The sequence below is a fragment of the Tachyglossus aculeatus genome, chromosome 14 (genome assembly GCF_015852505.1).
Source record: "Tachyglossus aculeatus isolate mTacAcu1 chromosome 14, mTacAcu1.pri, whole genome shotgun sequence".
In the NCBI taxonomy this organism is placed as follows: domain Eukaryota; kingdom Metazoa; phylum Chordata; class Mammalia; order Monotremata; family Tachyglossidae; genus Tachyglossus; species Tachyglossus aculeatus.
Genome location: NC_052079.1, coordinates 57,374,031 through 57,383,867, shown reverse-complemented (window position 1 = coordinate 57,383,867; position 9,837 = coordinate 57,374,031).

Sequence of the window (9,837 nt, the reverse complement as noted above, 5' to 3'; positions counted from 1 at the left end):
TTCTTTTTTTTATTTATGGTGTTTATTTAGTGCTGACTATGTGCCAGGCACTGTACTGAGCAGTGGGGTAGATAAAAGCTAATCGGGTTGGATACAGTCCCTGTCCCACATGGGGCTCACAGTCTTCATCCCCATTTTACAGATGAGGGAACTGAGGGCCACAGAAGTGAAGTGAGACTTGCCTAAGGTCACACGGCAGTCTAGCAGTGAAGCCAGGATTAGAACCCAGGTCCTTCTGACTCTACCCACTAAGCCACGCTGCTTCTCGGCACTTCCCTCAAAGCATCGTCTGGGAGCAGCGGCATCTGGTGGGTTTAAAAGTCGCGTGGTGAGAGCAAGCCTCCATTTCCCTGAAACCAAAAACAAAATCTCAAATGTGAATCCAGGAGAGAGAGAGAGAGAAAAAAAAACTGGTGGAATCGCCTCTCCTAAAAAGCTCTAGCAAGCGGACCGTGGCTCAGTGGAAAGAGCACAGGCTTGGGAGTCAGAGGTCATGGGTTCAAATTGCGGCCCCGCCAATTGTCAGCTGGGCAACTTTGGGCAAGTCACTTCACTTCTCTGTGCCTCAGTTCCCTCATCTGTAAAATGGGGATTAAGACTGTGAGCCCCCCGTGGGACAACCTGATCACCTTGTATCCTCCCCTGCGCTTAGAACAGTGCTTTGCACATAGTAAGCAGTCTTTTAGACTGTGAGCCCACTGTTGGGTAGGGACTGTCTCTATATGTTGTGAACTTGTACTTCCCAAGCGCTTAGTGCAGTGCTCTGCACTCAGTAAGCGCTCAATAAATACGATTGATGATGACAGTAAGCGCTTAACAAATGCCATCGTCATTATTATTATCCTTTCAAGACCTGTGTTTCTGGGATGGAGCAATCAGCTTCTCTGTGCTTCAGTTCCCTCATCTGTAAAATGGGGTTGAAGTCTGGGAGCCCCATGCGGGACATGGACCGTGTCCAACCTGATTACCTTGTGTCAGCTGTGTGACTTTGGGCAAGCCACTTAACTTCTCTGTGCCTCAGTTGCCTCATCTGTAAAATGGGGATTAAAACTGTGGAGCCCCCGGTGGGACAACCTGATCACCTTGTAACCTCCCCAGCGCTTTGAACAGTGACATAGTAAGCGCTTAACAAATACCATCATTATTAATATTATTATATACCCCAGCGCTCAGTACAGTGCCCGGCCCATAGAAAGCGCATGGGAAAGAAAACCAACCGCCCTTTGGGAGGTTGGGTAAAGCAGGACTGCTGTCATTAAAGGAACTAGATGGCACGAGGGGCCAGATTACAACGCCCCTCCACCGGGCTCCGCTATGACAAGGATGCCCTGTTGGGCAGGGGGTTTTATTTTATAATAATTATAATAATAATAATAACAATAATAATAATAGCATTTGTTAAGAGCTTACTATAATAATAATAATGGTATTTATTAAGTGCTTACTACGTGCAAAGCACTGTTCTAAGCGCTGGGGAGGTTACAAGGTGATCAGTGTGTCCCACATGGGGCTCACAGTCTTCATCCCCATTTTACAGATGAGGTAACTGAGGCCCAGAGAAGTTCAGTGACTAGCCCAAAGTCACCCAGCTGACAATTGGGAGAGCCGGGATTGGAACCCACAACCTCTGACTCCAAAGCCCGGGGGTCTTTCCACTGAGCCACGCTGCCAAGCACTGTTCTAAGCGCTGGGGAGGATACAAGGTGATCAGGTTGTCCCACGGGGGGCTTGCAGTCTTAATCCCCATTTTACAGCTGAGGGAACGGAGACACAGAGAAGTGAAGTGACTTGTCCAGAGTCACACAGCTGACAGTTGGCGGAGCTGGGATTTGAACCCATGATCTCTGACTCCCAAGCCCGGGCTCTTTCCATTAGAGCCACGCCGCTTCTCTAAAATGCTATATTTTTAGGGTATCTGTTAAGCGCTTACTATGTCCCAGGCACTGTAATAATAATGGCATGTATTAAGTGCTTACTATGTGCAAAGCACTGTTCTAAGCGCTGAACCAAGCACCGGGGTAATAATAATAATAATAACAATAATAATGATGGCATTTATTAAGCGCTTACTGTGTGCAAAGCACTGTTCTAAGTGCTGGGGAGGTTACAAGGTGATCAGGTTGTCCCTCGTGGGGCTCACAGATTTAATCCCCATTTTACAGATGAGGTAACTGAGGCCCAGAGAAGTTAAGTGACTTGCCCAAGGTCACACAGCTGACAATTGACGGAGCCGGGATTTGAATCCATGACCTCTGACTCCAAAGCCCGTGCTCTTTCTGCTGAGCCACGCTGCTTCTCTGCGGGGTAGATCCAAGTTAATCAGGTTGGACTCAGCCCCTTGGAGCTCACATGGAGCTCGCAGTCGTAATGCTCTCTTTACAGATGAGGGAACTGAGGCCCAGAGAATAATAATAATAATAATAATAATAATGATAATGGCATTTATTAAGTGCTTACTATGTGCAAAGCACTGTTCTAAGCGCTGAGGCGGTTACAAGGTGATCAGGTTGTCCCACGGGGGGCTCAACAGCCTCCATCCCCATTTGACAGGTGAGGGAACTGAGGCCCAGGGAAGTGAAGTGACTTGTCCAAAGTCACACAGCTGACATGTTAAGCGCTTCCTATGTGCAAAGCAGCGTTCTAAGCGCTGGAGCTATTGAAACGGTTCTCAGCCATCCCTCCTCCTCCTCCGGCCCGTTTCCCCGGCCCGGCCCCCGTGGGCCGCCGCCAAAGGGCCCGGGACAACGGACAGGCACGAAACGCGAGGCCCGAGGCGCGAAGCGTTAGGCACGAGGCCTGAAGTGACTTGATTGCTCAAGGTCACAGAGCAGACAAGTGGTAGAGCCGGGATTAGAACCCAGGTCCTCTGACTCTGGGCAGGGAATATTTTCTCCCACCAAATTCTCTGCCCAGATGATCCCCGCCCACCCCGCCGGGGACCGGGCCCCGGGTTCAGGGCGGCCGATGCCCACCTTGATGACATGGCCACAGGCCAGGGGTTGAGGAGCCCAGCGCATCCACGCGCATCCCGCAGCCCGGCGAGAGGACGGGGCAGACGGGGCAAACCAGCGGAGCGGAAAGTGGATGCTCCCGAAAGTCACATCGCCACACCTTCGGCGTTCGCCTTGCAGCTTGCTCAAGGGAAAATGGAGAGCGGAATTGGTTTCCATTTCCTTTATTGGAGGTGGGGACAACCCCTTAGATCTGGGGGAAGCATAATAATAATAATAATGGCATTTATTAAGCGCTTACTATGTGCAAAGCACTGTTCTAAGCGCTGGGGAGGTGATCAGGTTGTCCCACGGGGGGCTCACAGTCTTAATTCTCACAGGAGAAGCAGCGTGGCTGAGTGGAAAGAGCCCAGGCTTTGGAGTCAGAGGTCATGGGTTCAAACCCCGGCTCTGCCAATTGTCAGCTGTGTGACTTTGGGCAAGTCACTTAGCCTCTCTGTGCCTCAGTTACCTCATCTGTAAAATGGGGATTAAAACTGTGAGTCCCCCGTGGGACAACCTGATCACCTTGTAACCTCCCCAGTGCTTAGAACAGTGCTCTGCACATAGTAATCGCTTAACAAATACCATCATCATTATTATTATTATTAATTCCCATTTTACAGATGAGGTAACGGAGGCACAGAGAAGTTCAGTGACTTGCCCAATGTCACACAGCTGACAGTTGGCGGAGCCGGGATTTGAACCCATGGCAGTGCCACGTTTTCCGTTAATCAGCTGCTTGAGGCAGGGGTCGAGTCTACTGGCTCTTCCGTCCTCTCCCAAACGCTCAGTACAGTGCAACACAGTAGATTGTAAGGTCCTTGAGGCAGGGGTCGTGGTTGCCAACTCTACTGTCCCCTCCCAAAAGCTCAGTACGGTGCTCTGAACCCAGCAGACTGTAAGCTCCTTGAGGGCCGGAAATCACATCTACGAACTCTGTACTCTCCCAGGCATTCAGTAGAGTGCCCTGCACGGAGTAAGCAGATGATAAATTCCACTGGTTGACTGATAAGAAGCAGCACGGTGTAGTGGTTAGAGCACGGGCCTGCGAGTCAGGAGGTCACGGGTTCCAATCCCGCCTCCGCCACGTTTCTGCTGTGTGACCTTGGGCAAGCCACTTCAGTTCCCTCATCTGTAAAATGGGGATTGTGACTGTGAGCCCCAAATAGGACAGGGACGGTGTCCAACTCGTTTGGCTTGTATCCACCCCAGTGCTTAGAACAGTGCCAGGCACATAGTAAGCGCTTAACAAATCCACAATTATTATTATTGTCGATTTCGTTCCCTTCGAGATGAGCATCTGGGATTGGTCCAGCCAGTCTTGAGTCCCGGCCTTTCCCAGTCTCCGAGTTTCTGACAGCGACGGACCCAAGCGATGGGCCTGGCTCTCTAGAGACCTTCCCTCGCCCAGACCCCCAAGATGGCTGTGAAGATGAGCATGACGACCACGGTGTAGAGGGTGTGAACCGCGGGCGGGAACGGCTCTTGTTGGGCCAGCCATCGGTGGCCGAGGCTGGGGTCCCCCCGGCTCCCCCGGCTCCGGACCGGCAGTCCCCGTCTGTGGGCACGGAGGGCGTGAATTCTGCCGAAAGAAGACAAGTCGGTCAAATCTGCTTTTTTTTAACACTATTTTTTATGTTAAACGCTTACTATATAGCAGGCACTGCACTAATCTTACAGTCTGAAGGGCAGACAGTCCAAGCCACCAATCAAACCATCAGTGGTATTTAGTGCGCGATTATTGTGTGCAGAGTCCTGTGCTAAGCACTTGGGAGAGTTGGCAGACATGTTCCCTGCCCACAGTGACCTTACACTCTTGAGTGTGACTTTGGGCACGTCAACTTCACTTCTCTGTGCCTCAGTGACCTCATCTGTAAAATGGGGATTAAAACTGTGAACCTCCCCCCGCCCACCGTGGGACAACCTGATCACCTTGTAACCTCCCCAGCGCTTAGAACAGTGCTTTTCACATAGTGAGCGCTTAACAAATGCCATCATTATTATTATTATTATTATTGAGGGGGAGACGGACGTGACTATAGATCAATAATTTACAGCTAGGGGCGTAAGTACCGTGGCGGGGAGGGTAGAGGGAATATTAAAGGCTCCAAAGTTATGGAGCCACGCGTTCGGACGGCACGGAAGGGAGAGGGAGTCCAGAAGTCAGTGACCCAGGCGTGAGCCAGATGGAGGAGGAAGGGGAGGGAGAGGGACATAGAATTAAACCGGGAACAGAGATAAACAGAAATACAGACGTAGACAGGAACCACAAACCTACTCCTCTGACCCACAAACACACAGATGCACATAAAAATGCAGAAACTCACAGAGACACATAAAAATTCACACGCCTGACACGCCACAGAATCGCTCCTTGGCGCAGGGCCACCCAAACAGGTCAAGTGATCAATCCTGAGTTGTACTTTCCGAGCGCTTAGCACAGTGCTCTGCGCACAGCAAGCCCTCAATAAATACGGTTGAATGAATGAATGAATGAATCCATCAATCAACGGTATGTTTTGAGCTCCTACGGTGGGAAGAGCCCTGTACGAAGCGCTTGGAAGAGTACAATACAACAGAAATGGCAGAAACATTCCCTGCCCACAACGAGTTTGCAGTCTAGAGGAGGAGGCTGGCGTGAATATAAATAAATAATCTGTACCTTTGGACATAAGTTCATTCATTCATTCAGCCGTATTGATGGAGCACTTACTGTGTGCAAAGCGCTGTATTAAGTGCTTGGGAGAGTACACTATAAGAATAAACAGAATCATTTTCTGCCCACGACGAGCTTACAATCTAGAGGGGGAGACAGGTATTAATATGACTATAAATAAATAAATTACAGATATGTACGTAAGTGCGGTGGGCTGAGGATGGGGTGAATATCAAAGGCCCAAAGGGTATGGATCCAAGCGGGTGGATGGCAAGGTAGGGAGAGCGATAAATACGATCATCAATAAATATGATTGATGATGATGAGAACGAGTCCAGGAGTCAGTGACCCAGGCGTGAACCAGGTGGAGAAGGAAGATGGGAGAGGGGCACAGGCAAACCGAGAAACAGACAGAGATAAACACAAACTCAGACTTAGGAACCACAGATCTATTCATCTGTACCCATAAACACACACAGATGTGCATAAAAATGGAGAAACTCACAAACAAACCCAGAGGCACACAAAAATGCACACGTATAAACTGCCACAGAATCTCTCCTTAGCACAGAGCCACCAAAACAGGTCAAGTGATCAATCGATCCATCGATCAATGGTATTTATTGTGCTCCTACTGTGTGCAGAGCGCTGTACTAAGTGCTTGGGAGAGTAAAATTGAGATAGAAGTCATGATCCCTGTCTTCAAAGAACTTACACACCAGGCAGGGAAATGGGCACAAAATAGGCGTGTTCGGATCCTGGCTCCCCTGATTTTTCTTCTGTGTGACGTTGAGCAAATCACTTACCTTCTCTGGGCCTCAGTTTCCTCATCTGTAAATTGGGGATTAAGCCCTCGAGCCCTATTTGAGACAGGGCCTGTGTCCAACCCGATTATCTTGTGTCTTCCCCAGTGCTTAGAACAGTGGCCTGGCACATAGTAAGCACTTAATAAATACTATAATTATTATTATTAAGAAGAAAAGGGAATGATGACCTCCGTCATAGCCTCTTCAGCCAAAAGCTGGATTCTGGGGGTGATGCATTAACTGTTTTTCTGGAAGTTGAAAGGGGAGTCCTATTTCGGGATCAGTCTGCCTGATGGGCATAAGTAACCCATGACTTGGGCCAGGGACAGAGGAACAAATAATCTGACCCAAATGCTTAGTAAAATGCTCTGCACGTAGTAAGCACTCAATAAATACCAATAACGGTGATGGCATAATCCTTGCCCTCAAGGAGCTCACACCCCGAAGGGCAAGCAGACACTAAAATAAGTTACCAACAGCTTTATTAAAAAAAAATTCTGGTATTTGTTAAGTGCTTACTCTGCAAGTAAGCCCTCATTTGCTCTACTCGGTCTCCCTTCTGTGTTGCCTACGCACTTGATATCCACCTCACCCTCAGTCCTGCAGTTCTTTTGAAAATTGCTGGAATTTATTTTAATGGCTGTCTCCCCCTCTAGACTGTAAGTTCCCTGTGGGCAGGGATCGTGCCTACCAACTCTGTTGTATTGTCCTCTCCCAAGTGCTTAGTACAGCGCTCTGCCCACAGTAAGCGTTAAATACACTTGATTGAATGACCAAGGGCCATGGAGATTTTCTGGGGTGATGGCTCCTCTCTGGTTAATTCAGTAGAATCAATCAGTAGCACTTACTGCGTGCCTACTGTGAGTAGGGCTATGTACTAAGAGCTTGGGAAAGTACAATAGAGCTAAGAGATCCCTGCCTCCAAGGGGCCTTCAGTCTCCTGTGTGCAGAACACTGTAATGAGCGCCTCAAGAGCTTACAGTCCCTCTAGACTGTAAGCTCATTGTGGGCAGGGAATAAGTCTATGTCAACTGTCTTACACTGTAGCCTCCCAAGTGCTTCATGCAGGGCTCTGTACATAGTCAGGGCTCAAAATCATTGATTATGAATACAGTAGAGTCAATAGATATGATCCCTGCCCTTGAGGGGCTTACAATCTACTGTGTGTAGAGCACTGTACTGAGCGCGGGGTGGCTATCAAACACCATTTTCCCAGTGACACCCCCTCCCCTCCCCTTTTCTCCCCCAATCCTTCCTGATTTAAATGGAAAAAAAATAATAAATCATTGAGCAATTAGGATAGAATTACCAAGCAACAGGGGCCTATAAAGCAGCGCGGCTCAGTGGAAAGAGCACGGGCTTTGGAGTCCGAGGTCATGGGTTCAAATCCCGGCTCCGCCAATCGTCAGCTGTGTGACTTTGGGCAAGTCACTTAACTTCCCTGGGCCTCAGTTACCTCATCTGTAAAATGGGGATGAAAACTGGGAGCCCCCCGTGGGACAACCTGATCACCTTGTAAGCCCCAGCGCTTAGAACAGTGCTTTGCACATAGTAAGCGCTTAGCAAATACCATCATTATTATCATAAAGGGAAAATCAGTCGGGAATTGCGGTGCTCGGTAGTGGGGAAACCAGAGGGACTCACCTCCTGGAGGCGTTCATTATGCGTCGCAGTCTACACTTCCCCAAGTTTTCTCCCACACACACCCCCACGGGAGGGTATCTCGACGCCAGGAGGGATGACAAGCCCTTCCGCCAAGACCCGGGAATCGTGCCGAACTGGTCCGTGGCCAACCGTGGCCTTTCCCGGAAATTTTCCCGGCTTTGTCCCGGCGGAATCCACCAGCGGAACTGCTCCGGAGGGAAAGCACTCCGTCTGGAGAGGAAGAGAAAACAGAAACCCTGTCAGAGAGGAGTCAGGATGCTCTGTACATCTTTAAAGCAGGTCTTGGGATCCTCCCAAGCCAACAACTGCAAAGAGATGCGGGAGGGATGTAGAAGAGGTTTGAACGAGCCTCTTCTGCTCCGTATCCTGGCCTTCCGACTCCCCCCCTTATAAAACGAGGCAGCAGCAGATCCCTCTAATCAGCAGGACTCCTAAATCCTCCCACCCCCACGGGCCAGGGAAGTGTTCCAGGAATTCGGAGGAAGAAACCACAACTGTTGACAACGGAGATGCTGCCAGGAAATCGCCTGCTATAGCCCCAAACCCTGCCTTCTACAGCTGGGCTGTGTTTATGTTTCAGAGAAGCGGTGGATAGAGCCCAGGCCCGGGAGTCAAAAGGACCTGGGTTCTAATCCCGACTGTTTGCCCGACTCGGGCAAGTCCCTTCATTTCTCTGGGCTTCAGTTCCATTATCTGGAAAATCAATCAATCAATCGATCAATCGTATTTATTGAGCGCTTACTGTGTGCAGAGCAAATGGGGATGAAGATTGTGAGCCCCATGTGGGACATGGATTGTGTTCATCATCATCATCATCAATCGTATTTATTGAGCGCTTACTGTGTGCAGAGCACTGTACTAAGCGCTTGGGAAGTACAAGTTGGCAACATATAGAGACAGTCCCTACACAACAGTGGGCTCACAGTCTAAAAGAGATGGGAAAGGAGGAGGAAAGGAGATAGGGAAGGAGGAGGGGAAGGAGGAGGAAAGGAGAAGGGAAGGAGATGGGAAAGGAGGAGGAAAGGAGATGGGAAAGGAGGAGGGAAGGAGATGGGGAAGGAGGAGGGAAGGAGATGGGGAAGGAGGAGGGAAGGAGATGGGAAAGGAGGAGGGAAGGAGATGGGGAAGAAGGGAAGGAGACGGGGAAGGAGGGAAGGAGACGGGGAAGGAGGGAAGGAGATGGGGAAGGAGATGGGGAAGGAGAAACTGATTAGCTTGTACCGACCCCATTGCTTAGTACGGTGCCTGGCACATAGTAAGCGCTTAAAAAATACCATAAAAAAAACCCGATAGAGACAGCTGGAAAGCTTGGGATTTGAACATTACTGGAGAGAAATACAGTGATGGTTTCCAAACACTGCTATGTCCATGTGGAAAAAGCTTCACTCCCCCCCCCCCTCAACCACAAAAGGTTTTTTTCCTTTCTATGAATCATAAAACCACACCTTTTTTTGATTATTTTAAAAATTCTTATTTTAAGGTTTCTAATTAAAAATGATCAGACATACATTTTTATTCCCTACTGGAAACAAAACAGCATTAATGTTTAAAAAACTACAGGTCTATTTGGTAATCACCTTCATGTCCATTACATGCTCATCTTCTCTGAGGGCAGTGACTGTGTTTTTCACCCTGCTACGCGACTTTGGACAACTCCCTCAAGTTTTCTGTGCCTCAGATTCCCCCTCTGTAAAATCAATCAATCAATCAATCAATG